Raw genomic sequence first — 6,000 nt, 5'->3', positions numbered from 1 at the left:
GTACGTACTTACAAGCGTCGTCTCCAGTCGCCCAAAGGATGAAGGAAATGGAAATAAAATACGGAGTACGACGGGCGGGTTTGGCACTTGTCTGGTGCTCTCCGATCAAGCGGGAGGATAAAAGGGATTAGTGGTAGCTAAGGTAGCTAAGCCAAGCTGTCGGGTCGCCCGGTGCAAAAAAGGTCGATCGAACGGTGGAAAGGGCAGCGCAGCAGCGCGGTTTTCCCTTAATAAGAAGAAAAAGGAAAAAGGGTCGAGGGATTCGGAGGGGGGATTCCCCAAAAAGACGGCCCGAATGTCTGGGATGTCGATGGATCCCTCGTCGGGATTAAACTCGAAAGAGCAGGTTGAACAAGAAAGAAATGGAAGCGTTCCCGTGCGGTCACTGGGAGCCTGGGAGGAACCAAAGTTAACCTGTTCAGAGGCACCACTACTACTGGGAGTAGTCAGTGGATTGACGGATCGGATGGGGTAGAGGCGGGATCGAAGGTTGGAAGAACGATGACGATGACGAGGACGATAGATAGAGGCGGGCAGGAGGATAAAATAACTAATGGCCCGTCAAGTCAAAGTCAATGAGCGCGCCGTGACAAAGAAAGTCTGAACTATCAAGCAAACGGCCAAACAAGCGGAGGCTGATATGCCTTGAAGAGTGTGTCTGCTTGCCCCTCTTTTTTTTTCCCTTTCCTTGGTGGAGGGGGGAATTGGGCCCATAGGAGAGAGAGAGAGAGAGGGCGCGCGCGAAAGAAAGAGAGAAGTCGGCGGACCGATAATATGGGCGACGGTGCTCCTGCGATCCTTACAGGCGATGGCAACAATAGTAATGATGAGAATCGCAGAGGCGACAGAAGCAACCGTCCAGGTGAGCTGCTTTTCCTCCGCTCTTCCGCGCTTCTTGCTCTCTTGGATTTCTCCTGCCCTTCTTCTGCCTTTCTTCTTTTCTTTTCCTTTGGACGCACGCCTCCTTCTGATGGTGCTGGGTCTGGTAACCCTGAACCAGGATCCTGGTTTGCATGAATTAACACAAGCCACCAGAATTGACAGATCGCCTTTCTAATTCGTCTGGGCGGTCCTGCTTTTTTTTTTTTTGTTTTCTTTTTGTTTTCTTTTTGTTTTCTTTTTGTTTTTTCCCTCTCTGTCTAATAAATTTTGCTTGGTCCTCTTCTTTTTTTATTTATTTAATTTTTTTTGGGAAGAGGGGGGCAGGCAGATGGTCTTCACTATCTCGGTTTCGGCTCTGGCTTCTGGTGACAGACCAGAAAACCAAAAAGGCAGAAAGTGGAGCCGCAACTGGAGCTGGAGCTGAACCGGGACGGGCTAAAATGAGGTTCGCAAAATAAAGAAGAAATGAAAACCCACTTACAAGTGTGTGCAGTCTTGGGAACTGAAGGAACTGAAGGAATTGACTGGGTACCGTCGGTTTTTTGATCGGTTGGGGGCCCGCAATCAGCTCCGGTCTTCCTCAGTGCCACATGGACGGTGGGCTGGAGAAATCGTCGTCCGTCGTAGTAATAATCAAGGGAGGCGCTCAAACAGACCCAACGTCAATCAACCCCGTTGGCAGTTGGTGAATCGACGGTGGTCGGGTCCGATTAGGAACAACTTTCTCCTCGGGGGGGGGGCAAGGCCAGGGATAAGCTGGTCCTGAACAGATCGATGCCCAATATCTCTCGCGGGGTGGGAATTCCCTTGGCCGATAATAGTAGTGATGGTGCAAATTGAGGGGAACCTGATTATATGTCTCCGCCTAAAGGGAAGTCCGAGAGGCGACTCCAGAACTCCACGAGTACGTACTCCAGTGCTATCTATCTATCGCTCGGGCGATTCGTAGGACACTGGGACAGCTGGAGGGACAAAACTGAAACCTAGTAGAGGGAAATATCGACCAGCCACAGCAGAAGGGAAAGGATTCTTCAGTCATCCCCTCCCCAAGGGCTGGTTAGATGGATGACTTAACTAGGCGGTAGCACGGAAGTTTACACCCTCAAGACATGCTTGCTGTCAACCGGGACAGCCTCTCAGCTTCATTCTTCCCGTCTGTTGGTGCCCATCCTTTTCTACTCTTGTGATCCAGCTTAATTCACCTGATTATTGGCAAGGGGGTTTCCCCTGTCTTCACCACGCAACGGACTGAGATCGGAAAAGTCAATTTGTCCATCCGCTGAAGTCTGACAGGGGGTCTCTGGAGGGTAGGTTACAGCGATCCAGAGCCAAGCATTGTCTACTCGATGGCAAGAAAAGCATCCGGAAAGGGAGGCCAACCTAGGTAAATGAGCCTGACTCGGGAGTAGGTATGAAGCGAAACAGAGTGTGTGGTATGCATGATGCGACCCCAAGGGGGGGGTGGGTGGGAAGAGATTGAGAAGGAGGAGACCTGAGCGACAGAAGGGTGCCCCACGCAGGCGCAGAAGACGGTGAGCTCGGGTGTCACTTGGTCACTGGAATCAAGGGTTTGAACCGGCTACACCAATACCGTGCGTCCAGATATGCACCAGCAGACTCCGAGTAGAGTTCTGCATGGATTAAGGAGCTGCTGGGCGCTTCTAAAAGGCGGAGAAGGCAGACCCTCATCATCATCTTTTGTTCTTCTTCGTGTCCTGGGCATCATTCTATGATTCTAGCTCGAGATACGGGGTACTCTCTGTAGATACGGAGTAGTATTCAGCGAATTCCAGACCCGAGATTCTTTCAAGGCGATCCTAGATTTGTCTAAAGGACGAGCCACCGTTCGAGTTCTACCCGCCCGCTAAGAAACCAGCGCACCTGAGCGATTAGGTCATCCAGGGAGGCCCCTGTCACGGGCTTGCATACATACTTGGTCGTGCACACCACGGCCATATTATTAACCATTCACCATGGCGTAGCACGGAGTACGGAGTACAGCTCGATACCTAACGAGGAGGAGAAGGAGGGGTGTACGTGTTATCGTGTCAATTGTTTACTCTCCTCTCATTTACCTAACAGGACCCCACAGCCAAAAGCAAAACGGCAGTTGTTCCCTGGTTCTCCTCTGCGCCTAGTCATGGTTCTACTCAGGGACAACCGCTGACTTCTCCGCGGTGGCCCGAAGCACGGTAACTTACGGAAGAGAACCTTGGGACCGTGGGACCAGCAACCAACAACCCAACGCGTCGCTTTTCCCTAGATTTCCATTGCCATTCCATGGGGCCTGTCTGCGGTTCTGGATTGCTGGTCGTCTTTCGGATTCCGGATTACATTCGGCAAACAACTACCCCATCCTTAGCGCGCATTGGGCCTGAATAATGCCAGTCGCCTAGCACAAGGACTCGCAACATACAAAGAACTCTGGAGCCATAGGGGGGAAATTGGGTCATTTGCCACCCTCGGTCGCATCGTGTACCTGCCTCGTATTGTGATACGGAACCCAGCCAAATGGACGGCTTGAGCCTCCGATGGTAAGACCTGAGAATACAACCCGCTCGTAGAGAAGGGAAGACGAGGATGAAAGGAAAGGACAGGCCGACGAACGACTTAGGCTAAAGTCAAGGTGCACTGCTGCCAGTGCCAGCCAGGGTAAGATGACGAGTGGTAAGTGGTGACCGGGCAAGTGCAGCAGCCCGATCATTCTCGTTACTTACTAGTAGTAGTGGGGTCAACAAGCGCTCACCGTCTGGCCTTAACCGTCCCCAAAATTTCGGCTGGAATAATCTCGGTCTCGGGGAAATGGAGGGGCAGTCGACGGCATGATCGCGATGGATCTTGACTATTAAACTGTCCGCGACTTATCACTCCATACTATGTCCTATCTTAGTAGGTAGTCTGTTCTGACTCGCCACCGTTGATAGTCCTCGCTCTTCTTTGTTCTCATCTCAACCCCGTGATTGTCAGGGGCATTAACCCGAGCCTGGAGGCCCAACAACCACTTAGTTGGTCGTTTCCTACGGATACAGAGGATCCCGTAGAGATCCATACTGAGAGTATCCCAAATCATTCATACCGCCAATTGCGTGCCCCTCCACAGTGACCCATTGGCATCCCCCCATTCGGTCGATCCGCCATTTTAGTGACTTTCCATGATCCCGTCTCCTGGAACCCGCCATCGGCTGGCGGCATGTCCAAAGTTCAGCAGACTCCTACCACCGAAGAACTCTATCGCCCCCCGATAATTCATTCCGACTTGCCGTGTCTCCGGGGATTGGTGAAGGTATGAAGTTGCTCGATGGCTCGTTCAAACTTTTCCCTGAATGAAGATCCTGCAAGGCTGGGGCGACTGGCAAAGTTTAGTTGCGGATGATGTGCATCCTGTGCCCCGTACTACTACATAGTATGGACACCTCGGAGGGTACTCCGTACCTACGTCGCAGACTCGCAGTAGGATCAAGCGCGGAAGCAAGGGATAGCCCTGTCCTGGCTGGACTGATCGCTCGACGTTTTGTACCGGAGTTACACGGGTAGACACCGGGTGGCTATTGAAGTGGCTGTGGACGGGATACACCAGGTTGAAGAATGACCCTGGTGCTATTGCGATGGCTGATGCGGTTGTCCGACCTGATCGGGGGTCGGCCAACGAGAGCAGGTAAGCCGCCAGAACTCGTCCATCTCGATGGCTTCAGCTTGAATGTCTCTGGCAACGCATCGCTGCGACTCAAATCCTTGACGGCAGAAAACTCCGGTCCAAGCATCATGGGCATCAACAGTAGAATTAACTACCGAACTCCGGTCTCCTTCCTGCACCCCCATGCGAGGACGGGGTTCTCCGTGGCGTACACGGTGGTCGGCAAGTTACCTGAAGAGTCCGCTGCTCCCTGCCACTGACGAGGTGGAAGGCGACCAGCCAGTGGCCAGGTGGAATGGATGCAGTCATCACGAGGTCCGGGCGCCATTCTTAGACCGATACAGGTAAATCTTCGCCAGACCCAATTGCAGATCAATTCCATGTCTCAGGCCGATGATTTGTCCAGCAAGGACCCCTCCAGTTACCTACCCCTCAGTCGACCGCAGGTCATGAGGTGTGCCAGGCGGCCAGCCAATGCCTCCGGGGCTGGTCCGACTCTGGTCAGAGATGGCCCGTATCGGGAGGCCAATAGCTTCCTGATGGTGATGACAGCGGGACTGCCCGCCTTGTGACTCCGAGAGGATGGTTCGGAGCGGATCATAATTCAAGTGGACGGTGGGATCCCTCCAAAAAAGTGAGGCTGGGGATTCCTTGGCGTTTTATTGGCAGTTAGAATTCAGCACCAGACGGGCATGCCTCCAGGTCTCCACCGCGATATCAAGTCGATCAGCCTGGGGCGAGGAATAAATGGAGGTAGTGAGCCATGGGCACCGGACTGGTCCCTCGAGTTACGGAATGGGGACGGATATGACTACTAAATGGGGCAGTCACTGTCCCTTTGACAAGATGGATATCACGCCGATCGGAGGGGGGAATATTTGAGATTCTTTCCCTCTAGGAGAGCTAAAGCCTCGTTATTGTGCTGATCCTTTGTCTACGCATCGAGTGAGACTGCTTATCGTATCAATCTCATCGCCGACCTCGGGGGGAGGAAGAGCTCTAGCGGACTTATGGACTCATAGCCATGTTAGACCTGGACGTCGAGGACCTTGGAAATGCAGGCGGAATCGGGGTCGCCATCTTTACGCAGGACACACAGGACTGGATCATATCTCCTGTACACAATGCCCACGTGGGCCGCGCTGTGAGAACGGCCGGTGGGATACCCATCGAGTGGCAAAATGATCTATCCCATCTCGCTTGCCCCTTGATGCGATTCGTCTTCTGGGACTCCAGACTGCCACCCCAGGCACTCGGCTAACCTTTTTCACTCCAACCTTATCGAAGATCGGTTGAGCGACCAGACGAAGCGATATCGCTCTAATCGGGGAGGAAGGAGTTATCTAGAGGATGGCAGGAATCCAGGAACGATCTTCCATCTTACGGCGTGCATGCGCAGTGCGCCCATTTCGTGCAGTCTGAGGGATTCGTCCTACGAGTTTGGTGCCACAGCGAGGGGTGCAAGTGCCTGGTCGGTCGATTAC

The sequence above is a fragment of the Aspergillus ibericus genome, assembly GCF_003184845.1.
Source record: "Aspergillus ibericus CBS 121593 unplaced genomic scaffold BO80scaffold_84, whole genome shotgun sequence".
Taxonomy (NCBI): domain Eukaryota; kingdom Fungi; phylum Ascomycota; class Eurotiomycetes; order Eurotiales; family Aspergillaceae; genus Aspergillus; species Aspergillus ibericus.
Note: the sequence above shows the minus strand (reverse complement) of the source record.